The sequence below is a fragment of the Dromiciops gliroides genome, chromosome 4 (genome assembly GCF_019393635.1).
Source record: "Dromiciops gliroides isolate mDroGli1 chromosome 4, mDroGli1.pri, whole genome shotgun sequence".
NCBI classification, from domain to species: Eukaryota; Metazoa; Chordata; class Mammalia; order Microbiotheria; family Microbiotheriidae; genus Dromiciops; species Dromiciops gliroides.
Window position 1 is genome coordinate 96,420,470 of NC_057864.1, and position 22,058 is coordinate 96,442,527.

A 22,058-nucleotide genomic window follows, 5' to 3' on the forward strand; every position below is an offset into this window, starting at 1 on the left:
AGTGAAACAAGAGAAAAAACAAAAAATATGAGTTGAAATGGAATTTTGGCAAATAATGGAAAACTTTGAATCAAGTACTTTGTTTTTAATGTGACCCTGAAAGGTTCAACATGAGAATACACTTTGACAGTTTTTCTTCTAAAAATTATTATTTTTCTTTTGTCTAGATTAGTGATATTGGGAGCCAGAACTCAGGGTTATGAAAACTCCTTCCAATCATGAAGATTAGCAACACCTCTGAACGGAATTTTAGAGTGTTGCTTACTGTACTGAGAGGTTAAATGATTTATCTGTAGTCATAAAACTGACAGTAATATATTTCAGAGGCAAGGATTGAACTCAGGTCTTCTGCAATTCAAGGCTGGACCCACTTACTGCTTCATTTGTATATAAAAACACACACACACATATATGGTATACATAGTACACACTTATCTTGTGTATGTATGTATGTGTGCATATATATATATATATCCATGCATATATATTTATAGTAATTATACAAACACACACATATACTATAACGTTACCTCTAATGGGACCAATGGAAAAAAATCCTACCTGTATTTTATTAATTTTTTTCTTGTGGGGCAATGAGGGTTAAGTGACTTGACCAAGTTCACACAGCTGTTACGTGTCAAGTGTCTGAGACTAGATTTGAACTCAAGTCCTCCTGAATCCAGGGCTGGTGTTTTATCCACTGCACCACCTACCTGCTTCTCTACCTGTATTTTGACATAGAAACTCAGGACTGAAATATTGTAATGAAGTCATATAGTATTGCTTCAAACATTTGAATCATTTTGGGGATTGCAGTTGAAAAGCCTTTTACTATTACAGTTTATTACATACCAAAGGGGAACTAATATCCATTTATAGAAAAAGAATAATTTGTACATATAGGAACTGAAATCCTATTTATACTTCTTCAGTGAAGGACATTTTTAAAGCAAAATTAAAACCCAATGACATGATTATATCTGTTATTCCTGAGAAATATTAAATGAATTTGTATATTTATTGAGAAATCATAGCTCTGTAAGTTTCACACATTATTTATGAAATTTCAGCAAATTATCTCTTACTGACAGGAACTAATGATACAATGAAATAAGAGATGTAAATTCTCTCTTTTCTTTTTCTCTCCCTCCCCCACATCCAACTCCAGCAAAAGATTATAGATTGTTCATTCAGCTAATACAGAAGACCTTGGGCTGGAGGTTTGGGGCCTGGGAGAGATACAAAAATGAAACAAATGCATTCCATATCTTTAAGTAGTTTGAAATCCCATAGAGCAATGAGATAACATAATAACAATAAAATTATAAATAAGATATGCAAGGTCAAAAAAAAGTCATAGAAGTGAAGTGAATGAAGGAGAGATAACTCCTATCAGAAGGATCAGAAAGGCTTCATGGTGGAGGGTACATTCATTTTGGGCCTTATAAGAAGAGTGTGGTTGTGGCAGGTGGATAAGAGGAGGAAAAATATTATAGTCAGAAGGCACTGCCCTTGTAAAGACACAAAGGTATAACAGCCTAGGGTATGCAAGGAGGATTTAAAGTAATTCAATGTAACTCTGAGTTCTCATAAAGGACAATAGTTGGAAGGGACCTCAGATTATTCCATTTCAAAATAGGTTATAGGAATAATATGACATACCATTAGAATAGTTGTTTGTGGTCAGACTGTGGAGAGTTGTAAATACCAAACTAAGGTGTATAGACTTTATTTGGTAGACAGCAGGGAGTTACTGATGATTTTTGAATTTGGAGTGACATGATAAAGGCTCTGTTTCAGCAAGATTAGTAACTAGTACACAGGATAAGAGTAGAAGTGGGGAGACCAGTGGCAGAAAGAGACCTTTCAGAAAACTATTATAGCAATTCAGGCATTGTATAATTGAACTAAGAGGAAAGGGAGTGAAAGTCAGGCACATTTTGTATAGAATACTTAACATGACTTGTTCACTGTTTGGTTGTGTATGTACAAAAGGAGTATAATTATGCCCTGAATTAACAGGCTTGCTAGTTATCTGCCCTGTTTCTGAAGATTAATCTGACTTCAATAGAGAAATCTAAATTTGGTTTTAATTTTTATACACACATGAAATTTAATTTAATTTAATTTAATTTAAAATTTAACTTAACATTCAATTTAATTTATTTCATCAAGTTTTTGGTCAGGTTTTTGACATGACTAAGCCATAAACTGAATAATCCTAATAATTATATTTTTGCCATTCAAAAAACTTTGAGAAAAACATATTAAATTTTAAAACATAGTACTTGAAAGTATATGACAAACAAATAAAATACAGGAAAATAATAATATGACTAGGAAACAAATACATTTTGAATGATGACAGTATACTAATTATTTGGATGGCTTTGAGGAAGGATTTGTTTCTTCATCACTCAAATAAATAAACGAAGATCTAAGACAATTTCTAATGTTCTATGATTCCTGTCAATTTAATTATGTTTTGATATTTTAAATTAAAATGAAGTTGGGGAATTAAAAATGAGCAGTCAGAATAATTACAATAATAAATGACTGCTAACATGATCAAATTTCCACATATTTTGACATGTTATAGAATTAACTTTATTTAGATGTAAAATTCTATAAATGTGATTTTATTGTACACCAATGCTTTTGCAAAAAAATCACAAATATTTTGCGACTTGTGAACACATATTTCTTTGAAATACCTTCAAAAAATGAAACTAAAACATTCTATACCTTCTTTGTTAAACCCGAATTGATTTTAATGACTTCTGTAGATGTCTGCTTGCTAAAAAAGTTTTTCTTTTTTTGGCAAAGTAAAACAATTTGAAATAAAAGTATTTACAATGTTTACAAAATCCACAGAAAACATACAATTGATAAAAGATTTTAACATTGTTTCTTGGAAAGAGTAGGAAAAATTTTAGAGGCAGCAAAATTTAAAAAATGACCTACTTTCTTATAATTTTATGCAAAATATATTTTTCCACTTTTTTTGGTCAGATATGACAGTTGTATATGCTTGGTACTTTTTTTCTTTGCAGATGTGAATTGTATACGAAAAGTCAAAGTCCCTTGAGATATTATCAGTATGAACAGCTTGGCAAACAAATATTTGTGAACCTTCTTCCAAATGAAATGTTCTACAGAAAGGTGGAAGTGGTTTGAAACCGTTGAATCAGTGGTTAAGAAGGTAGGTCTTTGTGGGTATTGATGGGAAATAGTCGTTAGGGGTAAGCTGCATCACCACTCAGGAAATAGAAAAAAAATTCTTTTTGAAAGCATCTTCTCCAGCTGTACAAGAAGAATAATTGACAGAGAAGAATTTTAAAGTCAGAGATTTCATACTTGTGCTTACTTTCTCATTGAGAGGTTAATAGTTTCTATGCAGATGGAGAGAAAAAGTGAAAAAAAAAAAAGGTGGGGAGCTTGATTCCTGATAGAGCTATATGCCATATATTACAGGAAATAGGATATTCAGAATGGTACGCCTCACACATAAGGTATTCTGGTAAACTATAAAGATTGCAGTGTCATAAAATCTTCATAAGAAGTATTGTGAGCTAGTAAATAGAGAGCCAGATTTGAAGTAATGAAAACCCAAGTTTGAAATCTGCCTCTGAAACATGCTATTTGTGCAATGACAGGCAAATGACTTTACTTTTCAGTTCTCCAAGTTACTCTTTAAGACTCTAAGTGACAGATGAGCAGCTGGGTTGTCTATGTAGGATGAGTGCACACTGGGATTCCCCACATTGATGAAAACATAAATCCATACCTACCCAAAATTTCTCATAGAAATAAAAATGGACAACACAATAATGATTTCATTATTTAAATTATTGCTTCATCTCATGGAATTATTCTTGGGAAGGATTCAAAATCCATTCTTTCTGACTCCAGGTCTAGCATTCTCTCCAGTTGGTCTTAATGGGTTTCTAAATCAACTAATGATAATTGATTATGAAGTATGAAATGAAACTTTCTTGATGCTTTCCCATAATCTTCTAGTCATCTAATGAATCTTCAAGATCCTAGTTATGCAGGTAAATCATTCAGACTTTATTCAGTGTGCTGATTACTCTGTCGCTGTTCACCCAAGTTGGCTCTGCATGCTGATTATTTTCTCAATGAAATGACACTTGGTGGGTGTAAGTAGGCTTCAGCATATCATCAGAGATGACTTGAAAGAAGTAGTATGAAAGACATCACTGGAAGCATGTATGACTGCCTTAAAAAAAGAAAAGAGATGGTCCTGTATCAAGAGCAAGAGACAGGAGATAGAGACAGTGTTGCATTGGTATCTACAAAATAATAAATGCCTCAGAAAAAGGCCTCAAGCACATTAGATAGTTTTTCTATGAAGGATTTATGGAATGGCATGGATAAGAGTTATCTAGAATGAAAAGGCATGGACAGTTTATGATATGTATAAACGGAAGAAGTGTAATGATTCACTGAAGGATCCATTTGAGTCTACCCTAGCTGCTGTCTGTTTTGTCAGGATGGGAAGAAGAGGAAGGAATGAATTGATTGACATTGCATGTCCTTTCAAAAGAGAGCTCACAGTGCTTGTGATTCCTCATGAATTCTGACACTTCTGACTCCTTCTAGGGGTGGTCAGATTTGCTATTAGAGTTCAGGTTCTATGCTATAGCACAAGAAAATGTTATCTAGAATAGCATGATGGGAAAGGGAGATAAATATTTTGTAGTACAGACTCACAATTTTACAGATGAGAAAATTTAAACTTAGCAAGATAAAGTGATTAGCCCAAGTTTACAAAATGAGAAGCTAGTGGAGCTGGGACTAAAATTCCCCTTTGATGCTCAAGTCTATGCTTTTTCTATTACGTAACATTTATTAATATCCATGTAGGAAGAACCTACTTAAAATGAATGGTGATATTTTACAGAAGAATAAGAAATGTGAATGTCACAATTATTTAAATAATTTAAAAAATTGTTTCATGGATTCTTTGTGTAATGTAGAATGCCACCTAACAGACATTAAGGATGATGAGAAGATGAATAAGACTCTAAGAACTGACAACATTATGTTCAGGTGGAACACTTTCTTAACATGTGACTCAATGACCAGGAACCTTGGTCTATAAATCCTTATGGGTTTCATCATGTCAGGCAGCTTATCTGTTGGCTTTAGGTAGCTCCAAAGGAGGAAAAGATGCAGTTAGAGTCCTATTGATAGCTATGGGAAGCAACTGCTTCTTTTCTAGCTTCATAATAGCTCATTTGGGTTTGTTTGGGGTTTTTTTGTGAGGCAATTGGGGTTAAGTGACTTGCCCAAGGTCACACAGCTAGTTAAGTGTCAAGTGTCTGAGGCTGGATTTGAACTCAGGTACTCCTGAATCCAGGGCCAGTGTTCTATCCACTATGCCACCTAGCTGCCCCCATAATAGCTCATTTGGCCAGATTTCTTTATTGTGAATACACTTATTCTAGAACAAGCAATTTCATCTTCTATAAATGCATGCTGTTGGCCTCAAAAAGTAAAAGAATGTAAGTCGATCAGAATTAATCACTAAAATTGTATAAGTAATAAAACATACACAAAAATGCAAGTATCTGAAGGCATACTTGCTTCCTGAGTTATAAATACTTGTTTTGTAAACGTCTTTGTAGACATTTCCTTTTTCTAAACTGTTTTTCCCTGTCCTCTCGCCTCCCTACTCCACAGTCATGCTGTCTCCTGGCTCGTGGTAAGTTCAATTAAATTTAAAATGATTCTATTAATTTCAAACATCCAAAATATCCTACATTAATAGTACCAGCTGTTGGCAACTGTATGGAACCAACTGACTCAATTCCCATTATTTCTTTGCTTCTCCTTCACCCCTTTCATTTAGGTCAAGGGCATAATACACTTGAGTTCCCTTCTTCCACCTCTGTGTTCCATCATGCAAAACTCAGTTAATTCCACCTCAGATAAATTTCTTTCTCCCATACATGATGTATTTTTTTTCAACTCCTTGCTATGTATCCTCTCTTTCAATCTTGCACATTTACATGAAGAAATCCTCAATATATGTTTGAAAGTACCCAGGTGCCTTCGTTAGTATCTCCATGAAGGTTTTCATTTACCTGTTCCTCCTTTAATTAAATCTACTTCTCCTCAAAGCACCAAAGCATAGTAAGGCAAGAAGCTATTTCTTTTGAATTTTATAGTTTCTGTGTTCTTTATTACTTACTCAGAAATTGTTTTGTTTCCCTTTTTATCTTCTTAAAAATGTAAAATATTTTAGTTATATTATGAGATAAATATGTTTTTGTGAACTAGCCTAGGAACACAATCCCTCTTTGTACTTTTTTCCAAGATAGAACCACTCAATGAAATGAAAGTGCAATGAAATAATGAGTTGAAAATGAATTTTTAAATACAATCTGTTTTTAAGACAGAAATTGCTTATTTTGCTTAAATACTGAAGTATAAATTATATTTAAACAATATAGACTTAAATTGTTAAGGTAAGGATTTTATTTCTTTTGCCATCAATTCCATGTATTTACATAAACCTTGAAGTATTTTGAATCATTATAGAATCAATGGTTGACTTTTAGAGCTAAAAGAGACCCTAATGGTAGCCTAATATAAATCTCTTATGTCATGACAACCTGGAGCCAGTAAATTTAAGTGACTTTCCTTAGGTCACATGACTAAAAGGGATAGCCAAGATTAAAAGCTGAGTCACTTATCTGTTTGAGGCACTAGTTCCCTACTGCATCCAAGATAAAATAAAAATCCTATAGTATTTAAATTCTCCCTTTCTGCACCATCACAATCTGTCCTGAAGTCTCTGCAATTAAGAAAGGTGAGTAGAGGGCAGCTAGGTGGCTAAGTGGATAAAGCACTGGCCTTGGATTCAGGAGAACCTGTGTTCAAATCCAGCCTCAGACACTCGACACTTACTAGCTGTGTGACCCTTGGCAAGTTACTTAACACTCATTGCCCCACAAAAAAAGAAAGAAAGAAAGATGAATAGAGAAGGAAAAATAACAGGGAAAAGACAAAACTCTGGAGAAAAAGAGCATACAATGGGAAACAATATAAAATAAAACTGGAAAGGTAGGTAGACACCATATTGTGGAGTGCTATAAGTGCCAAGCTCAATCTTTACTTCCCTCTGAGCATGAGGATAAAGGGAAGGGCCAACTGGAATGTTCCCCAGGGTGTGTGGGTATACCTGACATTTAGGTATATGCAAACTTAACTCTATGAGAGAAGACTGATTATTGAATCCTTCAATCAATGCCCTCATTTAAAAAGCCCAACAACAACAAGCTTTTGAATTTTCATCTTTGAATTGCCTCCAAAGAGTAGAATTGAGGGATGATTTCAAAAGACCACACTGATCAGTTCTGAGCATAAAGGAAAGATCATCTTATAATTAATATATACTATATTCTTCTGATGTGAATAATTATTTTTAACAACAGTATATTGCTGAGTCTTCTTTATCTTCTGTTTTATTCTGAACTATGGATACCATGAATACTTCACTGTGTGATGTTTAAAATCTTAACTGTGGTCGCCAAAAATTAAAAAGCTTCAGTACCAGTCTTTGGGCATTAAACATTTATTAAAGCATACAGATATTTACAAAGGGTTCAGAAGGTTATGAAAAAGAAATCCTACCTAGCCTAGAGTTCCAGCCTGGTTGGGTTCTTCCTGAAGTCCTCCTCCACCAGCCTGCTTTAATCAGGAACTCCTCCTAAGCTGACTGTGGAAGCTTTTTTATAGTTCTGGAACAGAGGTGGTCCTTACACACTGTTTCAAGGTGATTGGTTGGCGTCATCCAAATCCATTGGCTTTGAAGGTGTTCTCAAGTTGAGTTCACAGTCTATTTTCTGAGAACAATACCTTCTTAAGGGCTAGCCAGGTGTGATTACAATCCAATTAACTTGAAGCAGGCTTAATCAGCAGTCAATCACTCTCACTTGATTCAATCAGTCCCAATTAATCTCCAGGTGGGTCTTTGAGTATCTGCTAAATCCCATTATTTGGTCACATTGCCCCCTTTGTTTCTTCTAGGAACAGGTTTTTCTTGATGAAACAACTGTTTAATGTTTCCTTGTAGAATGAAAATCAATTAGACTCTAGATCTAGATCTACCTATCTATCTATCTATCTATCTATCTATCTATCTATCTATCTATCTAATCTATCTATTCAGTTGATTTTCAATCTTGTTTGGCTCTTTGTGATCCCTTTTGGGGGTTTTCTTGGGCAATAGAATGCTTTTCCATTTTCTTCTCCAACTCTTTTTACAGATGAGTAAAATAAGGCAAAGAGGGTTAAGTGACTTGTCCACAGTCACATAGCTACTAAGTGTCTGAGGCCAGAACTGAACTCAGGAAGAAGTCTTTCTGACTTCAGGGCCTGCACTCTATCTACTGTGACACTTAGCTAGTTATAAACACACACACATATACATACATACAAACACACACAAATATATATTTATATATATATATATATATATGTGTGTGTGTGTGTATGAATCACCTCATAGTAGTGGAACTGAATGTGTCTATAGACAGAACAAAATGCAATCATATTTTTATATTATTCATTTTCAAGTATATCTACCTATCCATCTAGGGAAGATTTCATTCTATTCAATTCAATTCTAAAAATCTTTATTAAATGCCTGTTGGGTATAGAGTATTCCAACTAGATTCTAAAGACAGTTACATTCAATTACATTGAAAAATTTATTAAGTCCTTACTATGTGCAAGATTCTGTGCCAGGCACTAGATATGTAAAGACAAAAATGTCACATTCCCTGCCTCCAAGGAGCTTAAATTTAACTTGCAAAGTTAATTGCATACATGACTATTACATGTAAGAGGCAGACCAGAGTAGAGGACAGAGTTTTAGAATTAAGAAGACTTGGGTTCAGGGGGCAGAGCCAAGACAGGGGAGGAAAGGCAGCAAGCGCTCAGAGCTCCTGAAAAAATTACTCCAAAAAACTCCAAACACAACCATAAGACAATTGCTGGAGCAGCAGAACCCATAAAAAGAAGGGCTGAGATTATTTTTGAGCCAAAAAGCTTAGAAGTTTGGCAGGAGGGACCAGATGTGCAAGGCTGGAAGAGAAGTCCAATCCCAAGGTCATGCTAACACAGATCCAGCCCCAGGTAGGCTGCACCAGAGATACTTACCCTTGAGCCTCCAAATCAGCTACAGCACTGGTACTAGCTGGAGCTAAGCTCACAGTCTGCTAAAAGGGCTTAATGGCTGGCTGGGGGGGGGGGAATACAGCATTGTCTGCAGGAAATGAGGAAGAATTTGGTTGTTCTACCCCAGCAGGGAACCAGGAAGAAATCTTGAGTGGTGCTGACCCAGGTGGGTCACAATTTTGTTGCCTGGTTAATTAGCAAACTGTCCTGGGGTTATTTACAGACAAGAGCATAGGCCAGGTGATTGAAGAACCTGTCCCTCCTTAAATTGTACCACCTGTGACCCCCTGAAGCTTGGGACAGTACAGCCTGGAAGTAGGGCCCCACTGTAAGAAGGAGTTAAAAGTCAAGTAAAAGATAGGCAAGATGAGCAGGCAGAGAAAGTTTTGAACCATAGAAAGTATCTTTAATGGCAAGGAAGATCAAGCTGCATCCTCAGAAGAGGATAGCAATGTCAGGGCTCTTACATCCAAAGCTTCCAAGAAAAATATGAATTGGTCTCAGGCCATAGAGGTGCTCAAAAAGGACTTTGAAGATAAAGTAAAAGAGGTAGAGGAAAAAATGGAAAGAGAAATGAGAATGATGCAGGAGAGTCAAGAGAAAAAAGTCAACAGCTTGAAAAGCCAAATGGAAAAGGAGATACAAAAGCTCTCTGGAGAAAATAATTGCCTAAGAATTAGAATTGAACAAATGTAAGCTAGTGACATTATAAGAAACCAAGACACAATAAGGCAAATCCACATGAATAAAAAAAAATAAAGGGCAATGTGAAATATCTTCTTGGAAAAACTGCTGACCTGGAAAATAAATCCAGGATACATAATATGAAAATTATTGGACTACCTGAAAATCATGATCAAAATAAGAGTTTAGACATAATCTTCCAAGAGATTGTCAGGGAAAATTGCCCTGATATTCTAGAAGGAGAAGAGAAAATAGAAATTAAATGAATCCCCCAATTACCTCCTGATAGAGATTCTAAAAATGAAGACTTACAGTTATATTTATAACCAAATTCCAGAGCTCCCAGGTCAAAGAGAAAATATTGGGAGCAACTAGAAAGAAACAATTCATGTACTGTGGAGCCACAGTCAGGATAGCACAAGATCTAGCAGCTTCTCCATTAAAGGATTGGAGGGCATGGAATATGATATTCCAGAAAACGAAGGAACTAGTATTACAACCAAGAATCAACTACCCAGCAAAACTGAGTATAATCTTTCAGGGGAAACATGGAACTTCAATGAAAAAGAGGACTTGTAGGTATTTGTGATGAAAAGACCTGAACTGAATAGAAAATTTGACTTTCAAATGCAAGACCCTAGAGAAGCATAAAAAAAGTAAACGGGAAAAAGAAATCATGAGAGATGTTAAAAGGTCAAACTCTTTACATTCCTACATGGAAAGATGATATATCTAAATCATAAGAGCTTTCTGAGTATTAGGGCAGATGATAAGAATAAATTTAGACAGAGGGCACAAGTGGGAATTGATTATGGAGAGATGATATTTGTAAAGCATTTACTTTTTGTTTATCTTTTTTTCTGGGGGGGGGGAGGCAGTTGGGGTTGGTTGAGTGTCTTGTGTAAGAGGCCGTGTTTTGGACTCAGGTCCTCCTGGGTCCAGGACAGGTGCTTTGTCCACTGTTTCACCTAACTGCCCCATGGTGACATCTTTAGGGTAAAATTGATGGGGGAGAGGAATGGACTGGGGGAGGGGAAAAGGGAGAGGTAGAATGGGGAGAAATCTCAAATGAAAGAAGCAGGAAAGGGCTTATAGAGTGGGAGGAGAGATGGGAGAGGAGTAGGGAAGTGAATGAGCCTTATACCCATCAGAATTAGCTCAAGAACTTAATCTCTTAAGAGTTGGCTCAAGGAGGGTATTACATATACACTCAATTGGGTGGAATAATCTATCTAACCCTGCAGGAAAGTAGGAGGGGAAGGGGATACGGAGGGAGGGGTGAAAGAAGGGAGGTAAGAATGGGGGAAGGGGCAGTCAGAAGCAAAACACTTTTGAGGAGGGATAGGGTAAAAGAAGATAGAAAATAGAGTAAATATCATTGGAAGGGAATAGGATGGAGGAAAACAGTGAACAATAGTAATCGTAAAAATTTTTTGAAGTAGAAGCAAGAGTAATGTAAGATGATGACTTATGATGATAATGGATTGATGAAGATTGGAGGAAGATGAAGATTGATCGATGAGCTAGAGGATTTAATGAAGAAGATGAGGATTGATTGACAATGATGAGGATTGATGGATGATGATTGATTGATAATAATGGCAAAACATATGGTACTTACTTTGCTGGGTGGGCTAGTGTGAAGAAAATTCTTTGTCAAGTTTAAGGTACTATATGAAAGTTATCAATTACTCTTCTTGCAATAATCAACCTCATGGGTTTATTGTAAGGAACTATCACTTTAAAGTACTAAATAAATGTAGTTTACTATAAAAAATGATGAGCAGGATACTATCAGAATTATCTGGAGGGACCTGGATGAGCTGATGCAATGTGAAATCTACTGTATACAAAATAACAGTAATATTGTGAGATGATCTGCTGTGAATAACTTGGTTATTTTCAGCAATGCAGTGATCTAAGATAACTCTGAAGGGCTTATGAAAATTGTAATTCATCTATAGAGAAAGAAATGATGGTATATGAAAACAGATTGAAGCATAATTTTTTGATAGTTCCTTAATCTGAAGTTTTGTTTTTTTCTGTTTTCTTTCACAATCTGGCTAATGTGGAGATGTTTTGCATGACTATTCATGTGTAACTTATGTTGAATTGCTTGAGTTCTTGGGGGTGGGGTGGGGAGGGAGGGAGGAAGAAAAGTAGGAAGACAAAGTTTTTAAAAAATTGATGTCAAAATTTGTATTTTCATGTAATTTGGAAAAATAAAGTTCTAAAGAAAAAAAGAAATAAAAGAAGACAGGTTCAATTGATAAATGGTTAAAGGATATGAATAGGCAGTTTTTAGACAAAGAAATCAAACTATCTATACTCATATAAAAATGCTCAAGATCACTATTGATCGGATACATGCTAATTAAGACAACTCTGGGATATCACTTCACATCTATCAGAGTGGCAAATGTAACAAAAAAGGAAAATATTGGATGTTGGAGGGGATATGGAAAAATTGGGACCTTAATTCACTGTTGGTGGAGTTGTGAACTGATCCAACCATTCCAAAGAGGAATTTGGAACTATACCCAAAGGGCTATAGAACTGTGTATGCTAGCAATCTAGCAATACCACTGCTAGGTTTATATCCCAAAGACATCCCCAAAAAGAGAAACAGACCTATTTGTATAAAAATATTTATAGCAGATCTTTTTGTGGTGGCTAAGAATTGGAAATCAAAGGAATTCCCATCAATTGTGGAATGGCTAAACAAGCTGTGGTATATGATAGTGATTTTATATTATTGTGCTATAAGAAATGACAAGCGGAATGATTTCAGAAAGGCCTGGAAAGACTTGTATGAAGTGATGTATAGTGAAATGAGCAGATCCAGGAGAACATTGTATACAGTTACATCAATACTGTTCGATGAAGATTTGTGAATGACAACTATTCTTGGCAATACAATGATCCAAGACAATCCCAAAGGACTAGTGATGAAGCATACTATCCACTTCCAAACAAAGAACTAATATTGATTGAACACAGCCTGAACCATGCTATTTTTTACTTTCTTTCATTTTTTCCTTTTATTCAAATTTTCTCATGCAAAATCACTAATATGGTCAATGTTTACACAATTACATATGCATAACTTATATGTGATTGCTTACCACCTCAGGGAGAGGGAAGGTGAAGGAAGGAATGAGGGATAAAATATAGAACTCAAAACTTTAAATAAAAAAAATATTTAAATTTTTTTTTAAAAGGAGATGGATTCAAATGATATATCCAAAATGGACTGGCTAGTTGGCCATGGACAAGGAACCTAACCCCCAACAAGTCATTAAGACTTTAAATCATAAATCTATAGCTCATTTGCAGATCTGCATAAGTAGAGATGGTCTCCACACCAGGAGTTTCCAGTGATGCCCTGGTCCATATTACTGATCCCTTAACAAACATTTAGGATAAAGGATAGGGGAATATCCATAGTCTACCACTCCATTTAGGAATAACATCCTTGTATCCTTAATAATCTTCACCATTTGGTAGCAAATATGATAGGGCCTTAGGAAAATTGAAGAAGGAGATAATATAGAGCCTCTAAGATTCATTAAAAAAATAAGAATCTATAAAGCTATTGTAACAGAGCAGACAGACTGTCACAAAGTTAAAAAGAAGAAATCAGTCTGCAGGAAAAAGAGAAGTTAGTAATGACAAAGGGGGATTAAGATAGAGAAGGCAAAAGAAGACATACAGGAGAAAGGAATAGAATTAAAAGAGAGACAGGACATTAAAGGGGTAAAGTACTGGGGACAGTGAATATTAGGCCTATTTTGAAGATATTTGACTAGAGTTCTGGCTTGTGAGTAAAGCTGTGATCTGGGATAATCAGATTTTCAATATTGGCAGAGACCAAGACAAGATCTTGAGAATCTGGCATTGAAAAGCAATGAAAGAGCTGTGTTCTAAGTTGTAAGAATAATGAAGTTGCCAAATTATCAAGGCTAAAATCCTAGAGAAAGAAGAACTGGAAAAAGTCATGTGCAGATGCTGCTTCCATTGCTTTTAGTTTGATATAAAAATAATATGCCATAAGTTCTGTCCTATCAATCAGCATCCATCGTGATGAATCCCAAGTAATTGCTTGCTTTTCCTTTCCTTTACTCTAACTGGATTTGAATAAGAGCTCCTTGGGCCTCATTAGTCACTCCCTTTTATGACATCACATTTTGATTACTTCAGTCATGTCCATGGTTTTTGACACCTGTTATCTATTGCAAATTATAGGTCTTTTTTTTAGGACACTAGAATTTTTTTTAAAAAGTTCCCTGCATTAAGAACTTCAAGCAGCAATAAAAACAGAACCCACTGAGTTTTCACTTAATCTTAATTGTACCAGGAAAAATCACATTGGCAGTCATTGGTATAATATACAAAAGAGTTTCTATGATTAGAATATTGAAATATTTTAAACCCAACCTGTGATTTGTCTGGCATAGGCAATTCCTAATGAGGAATCTTCTGCTGACAAACCAGATGAACACCTTCTCTGCAACCAATCCAAAGATACCTGGAACAATAAAAGGGTAAATGACTTGCCATGGGCCATATAGGTTGAATCAGCAAACCTTGAATCCAGGATTCCTTATTCTGAAATCAGCAATCTGTTCATTATGACAGACTGACTCTCATACTCAAAATAGATTAGAATTATTGAAAATGGAATTTGGGCTCTCCATACCCATCCATAACTGCTATTTTGTTTTGAAACTATCCATTTTTTATGGACCAGTTTCATACATTGGCCAGCTCGTAAAAGATGTCATCCACTTATAAAATAATCAGCAAGACTTTTCCCAGGTAAAGAGAAAATCATGGTCTAGGGCTGCAAAAATCTAATTTTATGTAGTTACTAGTTCAGAGCCATAACATTCTCTCCTGATGTCTAATTATGATATGTAGGTTCTCAAAGAGTAGACTAGCAGAGAACAAGCTCTGGTAAGTACTACTAGCAAATTGGTACTAGAAAACTTCTAGTATATACTTCTAGTAGTAGTATACTTCTACTATATACTAGAAGGCTTTTAGTACATACCTCATCCCGGATTACAGGACATTGTCAAAGTTAAGATAAGAGAAGCTTTCTTTCACCAACTTGGTTAAAAAGTAAATGAATTATTTTTAACCACTGCAACTCTCTAAATTTCTTCACCAAATTTTAGAAGGATTCTCTTTGATGTTGATGGAAGAGACAAAAGTAATGAAATCATGCATTCTGAAAATAAACTTAGTTCAAAACAGAAAGTTCTCAAACAATTAAGTTGAACAAAGGCAATTTCAAATGAACAGACTGTAATATTAATAAAAATCACTTGCACTGAGTTCATATACAATGAGGTCTTTTGAATAGCAAGATTACTTAGTAACGCTATTTGAAATTATTAAAATGAATAAACTGTTTCAAAAATTAACTATTGTTTTTAAAGTAGTGAGACTCTCTCAACCTGGGCAGGTTCTATATGTTAACTTATAAAATAGACTGACTTTTTTTTAAGATGGGCACATTTGCATACAGACATTAACATATCAATTGGGCACAATTGTCTTGATATTTGTAGAGTTTCCTTTTGTTCTTCCTAATAAGAGAAAGTGGGGTTTTTTGGTTTTCTAAACAGGACCTCTGATTTCAACAGTGTTGGTGCAGGGCTTCCTCTCTTCCTCTCCTTTTCTCAATATTTTAGTCCTAGAAAGTACTTGAGGGCACTTGAGGGCATGTAGCTGGGGTCACACTTGCATTGTACTTCATACAGGGGACCTTAACCTAGGCCTTCCTAACTCTAAGGACAGCTCTCTCTATGTTTTACTTCACTATCTCTCCAGTGAAACAAATATCTTCTGCACTGAATAGTTCGTGCTTCAGTCTTGTAAGTTTCAAAAATAGAAAGGTAAAGGTTCAACAAGAGGGGTCCAATTTTAACGCTTCAAGTCTGTAACTACTCTATGTATGAGTAAAGCTTTCCACTGATCTTGGATTTGGTTTTCATTTGATTATGAATGGGTCTTCCTTTGGTACGAGAGATAGCAAATATGAATGTGCCTTTGAGAGGAAATGTGTTACTTAGTGTTAGATTGTGGTGGTTGATTGTATATCTATTAACAGCCCAGAAGATCTAAATCGCAGTACTGGTAAGTAGATACACATCAAGACATTTCAGAGGTGATTGTAACTGACACCAGAAGTAATGTGAAACCTAACTGCATTAAAAAAAATCTTTGTGTTCATGTTGAAATGTAGGCAAAAATAAAATTATTGTAAGTTCTATTCTATTCCATTGAAGTCCACAATCATTTACTGAGTGCCTGTCTTTGTCTGGCATTATATTAGATTCTGGGATATAAAGAAAAAAGTAAAATAGTTCCTGTCTTCAAGGAACTTAAAGTCTACTGGGAGAAGTTAGTCAATAAGCATTTAATGGGGGCAGCTAGGGGCAAAGTGGATAAAGCACTGACCCTGGATTCAGGAGGACCTGAGTTCAAATCTGACCTCAGACATTTGACACTTACTAGCTGTGTGACCCTGGGCAAGTCACTTAACCATCATTGCCCCCCCCCCCAAAAGCATTCATTGTAGCCTTTTATATGACATGAACTATGCTAAGTGCTAAGTGCAGGGAGGTATCCCCCCCCCAAAAAAAGAGGAAAGGATAGCCCTTGCCCTTAAAAAGCTCACAGTCTCATGGGGGAGACACAAAGCAAACAAATATGTATGAACAAGATATGTAGAGGATAAATAGGAAATAATTTAACAGAGAGAAAACATTGCAATTAAGAATGATTGGGAAAGACTTCCTGTAGAAGATGGGATTTTTTCTGACTTGAAGGAAGCCAAGGAAATCCATAAGTGGATTTGAGGATGGAGAACATTTCAGGCATGAGGGATAGCAAGAAAAAATGCCCAGAGCCAAGAGATGGAGAGTCTTAGTCATGGAACATCACAGAGGCCATTATCACTGAATAGAAGAGTATCTGGCAGAGGCAAGAGAATAAAACATAATATGACTGGAAAAGTAGGTGGAGGGTTGGTTATGAAGGGCTTTGAATGTCAAACAGAGGATTTTAAATTTTATACTGACTGAATGTCCTTGGAAGGGGTGGTTGTACTTAAAACAATTTTCATTTGTCTATAAAGGCAGAAAAATGAATTCTACAGATTGACCAATGATTGATTGTATCCCTGAATAGGAAAGAGTTACTGAATTAGGTGAAAGTCTGCACATAAAAGACACCAGCCAACTAAAGGAAGTCACTGCATACTATATCATTTTTTTTAAAAAAAGAATGAAGTTGATGGATAATCTTCTTGGTTGAAGTGGACACTAATGGAAAGCCTTGTAAATGTGCTGAGATCATTTGAATAAAGCCATCAGAGAGAGAAGGGATAGAATAGCATATTTGAGCCAAGTCATGGCAGCAATCTTTATTTTTGGAAAGATTGATGGATGGTTGCTGGCAAAAACGAAGGTACCCAAAAAAAGACATTGGCTATGCTGCCAAAATACTTGAAGATGAAATAGACAAAAGTTTGGATTCTGATTTTCATGCCACCGATTCATTAGCACATTGAGCCTTTGTTGAGTTGAGTGAATCCAATTCAAGCATTGATAACGACAGCAGGAAAGTTGACAGTAATTCAGGCCGAAGATAGTGTACTAGCCAAAGAAGCATCTGAATGACAGGCAAAAATGGATTTAGTCCTCTGGCTTGCTGCTGCTTCTACAACTGGCACTCAAGTCACTTCATATGGAGAATGATGGATACACCTAGAGGTATCAAAACAAGAGCAGCAAGAACATACAACCTGCAGCTGCATCCTCTATTGAACCTAACATAAATCATTTGGTCCTGGTAGATAGCAGAGATAAAAGCAACCTGGCTCACTCTCACATATCTGGCAATTAATTATCTTCAAAGTGGTGCAAAAGGAAAGAAGAGTGTAAAAGAGACTGAATTCACTGCACTTACATGATTTTTCCTAATGTGTGGTGAACAAACTGTCTTTTTCATTCAATCTGCATACAGAGCTGCCCCCTGAAATATCTACTCATGCCTGACTAGTTCTTACAGGTTAATTTTCATTTCTAGACTTAAGGAAACTGTTTTTGACATTCAGTGACTTCCTGCAGAGAAAGACCTGGAGGCAGGCTTGAATATACAGATATATACTTTAGGACAGTAGTACCAATTGCTTCATTTTAAGGAATGACAGCTATCTGCAGAGAGATTTTGAGGTGCAAAGTAGTTTTGAATGTTCTCTGTGATATTATCATTTAACTATCTCCCCATGATCTCAATAATCTATACATTGATTCAAATCCTGTGTTAGTATTTGTAGTATTTTTTTTCTTTCATGATCACTTCTTGGAATGGACACATTCAACAAAGACTCCTTGTGCTAATGAATTTGTATTGTGTGAAGTAGAATCCAAATTTTCATATATTTCATCTTCAAGTATTTGGGGATTAGAAGCAATATCTTTTTAGTTACCTTCTTTTTTTCTCCCAGCCATCTAGTAGAGTTAAGTCTTACTCTAATATCTAATCATGACATGCAGGGGAGAAGGGTTTCTTGAATGCTATGCCAGTGGAGTATAAGTTCAGGCTGTTCCTACAAATCTAGAAATTACAGCCCCAATGACAGAGTATAGGCCTTCCATCCAAGGACCAACATAGTTAAATTTATGTTTTTGTTTTGTTTTTTTCAGGGCAATGGGGGTTAAGTGACTTGCCCAGGGTCACACAGTAAGTGTCAAATGTCTGAGTCCGGATTTGAACTCAGGTACTCCTGAATCCAGGGCCGGTGCTTTATAAACTGCACCATCTAGCTACCCCTCAACATAGTTAAATTTAAAGAAGTTTGTCACCAGGTTCATCTCAAGGTAACAGATTTTTCTACCATAAAATTTAAAAAAAATGCTACTTAATTCAGGGTTGGGATCTGCTGTAATGTAGATAGTACCCACATAAAGGAAGTCACAGATACTTGAAATACTCAAGTTTTGAATTAATAAATGCATGCATGTTGTCATTCCACATATGAAATGACCATTGTAAATTTTCTCTGCCTTCCAGATATAAAGAATTAACTGTTATTTGAGGTTTTTATGCCTCGGCTCGCACTGGCCTGGGGCTCCGCAAACCTCACGGTGCTCCACCCACTGGTTGTAGCCTTTGCCAGGGCTCTGGCACCTCACATCATTACTACTTGCCGATGCCAACATGGGCCTAGCAAAATTATAATGATTGGAAGCCTAGTGAGGGCAGTCATGTGACTGTCAGAGCGGCCATCCCATTGACTGGGACTGTGTGGGGTGTTTCTAGGTTTGGGGGAGGAGAATTGGGCATTCTAGGTTGAAGCTGGAAAGCGACAGGCGTTTTGCCGCGTATTTTATTTTTTCAGGTATTATAATTTCCCTTTCCCCATTTTATTTCCTTTCCCTTGATCCTACTGATCCTGTTTGTGTTTTTTTTTTAAGTTCATTCTTGTTAAAATAAATCTTGTTCTGTTTTGAGGGAGGCTGCCGGTCTCCTTCCTTGCCCCAATATTGCGGCGAGCCGTTTAGCTAGCACTCCCCAATTAAAAATTGGTCCCCACACAGATATGAAGAGGCTTCCTATCATCAACAGCATCAACAACAAATATCTACTCTATACATTCAAAAGAAAAACCTCAGAATCAGAGTGTAGAACTAGAAGAAACCTTAGATGACATTCATTCCCTCCTTCAAAGGGCAAAATATCTACTATCTTCTAGGGAGTGAACCTAGGTGACTCAGTGGATAGTGCCAGACCTGGAGTCAGGAACCTGACTCATCTTCCCAAATTCAAATCTGGCCTCAGATATTTACTGCCCATGTTATCTTGGAAAAATCACTAAACCCTGTTTGCTTCAGTTTCCTCATCTATAAAATGAGCTAGAAAAGGGAATGGCGAACCACTATAGTACCTTTGCCAAGAAAATCCCAAATGGTGTCATGAAGTATTGGACAAGACTGAAATAACTAAGCAACAACATTTTCAAGGGACTGATCTAGGTGCTAGGAATAATAATAATAATAATAATAATAATAAGAAGAAGAAGAAGAAGAAGAAGAAGAAGAAGAAGAAGAAGAAGAAGAAGAAGAAGTCCTTACCATATTCTCTACTGGCAGAAATAACGTGTGTTGGAGGTGCAGATCTAGTGCCAACACTCTTGGTTCAGGTTAAATTTGGGAATTAATGAGGCACTTGTAAGTCATTTAACATTCAAAAAGAGGTTTCTTTTGCTCTAGAACAGCAAAGATGTATAACAAAGAGACAGGGGCACTAATTATCTCCACATGGAAACACATATGAAGAGTAGGTGACCAGATTATGATGTGGTATTGGCTGCCCATCAAGCATGAGAGGTATAGACTCACCATGGTTTGAATTTTTATGCTCCTCAATCCCTAGGAAGCTGGTACAGAAAAGACAGAGCCAATTAGGTCCCAGAGGCAACTTGGTCTTCTTTTAGGTAAAACTCTTGCATGTTTTGGGTGGGAAGAAAGAAGTTGCATCAGATGTGGGTACTATCCCAACATATATACAGATAATTCAATGTAATGTCAACATCAATTCCACAGATTGACCTATGATTGATTGTAGCCAGGACTAGAATGCAGGTCTTTGAATTACTATGAACTTTGTAATCTACCATTGTCCTGCCTCAAATCTGTGTGCTTGCTCTCTCTCTCTGTCTCTCTGTCTCTGTCTCTGTCTCTGTCTCTGTCTCTGTCTCTGTCTCTGTCTCTGTCTCTCTCTCTCTCCCCTCTCCCCTTTCCCTCCCTCACACCCACACACACCTACCCACCCACAAACACATATTAGAAAATTAAGCCAAATGAGATCCCTACAGTTTTTTTGGAGGTCTCCATTGACTTTTATTCCTTAAGTCAAAGAATATTTCATTTCTTGATATGAAGAAGGGCAGGATAACATTCCTGGTTTCCTGGTATATAATAATAGGAATCCAGAAACATTACATGAGATCCTTTGTGAAAAGTCTGCTATAGGGGTCAGCTATGTGGCACATTGGATAAAGCACTGGCCCTGGATTCAGGAGGACCTAAGTTCAAATCCAACCTCAGACTCTTGACACTTACTAGCTGTGTGACCTTGGGTAAGTCACTTAACACCCATTGCCCCACAAAGAAAGGAAGGAAGGAAGGAAGGAAGGAAGGAAGGAAGGAAGGAAGGAAGGAAGGAAGGAAAGAAGAAAGGAAGAAAGGAAGAAAGGAAGAAAGGAAGAAAGAAAGAAAGGAAGAAAGAAAGAAAGAAAGAAAGAAAGAAAGAAAGAAAGAAAGAAAGAAAGAAAGAAAGAAAGAAAGAAAGAAGAAAGAAAAAAGAAAATTCTGCTATCCTCTGAATACATGTACCTAGTGAGTGATCAGACTGGGTGAAGACCGGGTTAATCAATTCTACACAAGGCTCACAATTTGTTCCTCAGATTGGTCTCCTAGGGCTACCTTACTTTACTCTGTGTTCTAGGCAAACTCCTGAAAGATGGAATATGAAATAAGGGAAAACCCTTAGTCTAGATTCTGTACTGTATTATTGGTGGATTCTTGAGTCTTAGGGAATCCTGAAATCTGCTGAGAAATTCCCCCTATAATAATGTAGTAAGGGGATATGACTGAACAATTTGAGAAAGCTAACTGACCAGCCAAAGGGCTTTTCAACAACATTATTAGACAATAGACAAATGTGTTCATTTTGGGTTCTAAGCATAAAAGACAAGAATCTGAGAAGCAATTCTTGAGTGCCATCAATTTTTTTTTCTAGGAAACCAACCAAGCATGTAGAGGAATACAGCACTAGGTCCCATTAGCCATTTTTGGAGCCCAAATATTTTACTTAAAGGGTAGCATTTTACTTTTCTGCTTATTAAACTTGTACCTGCAGGGAGTCCATTTCAGAACATTGGAAGACTTCAAATGTGAGATCTTCCATTCTATACAATGAACTGGGACAAATTGTTCTGAATTGACTAAGCAAACAATTTTCTTCTTGAATGAATGAATTCATTAATTCAGGCTTTTAGGTTTGCAAGAAAGGTAGGTTGAGGGGCAGCTAGGTGGCACAGTAGATGAAGCACCAGCCCTGGATTCAGGAGTACCTGAGTTCAAATC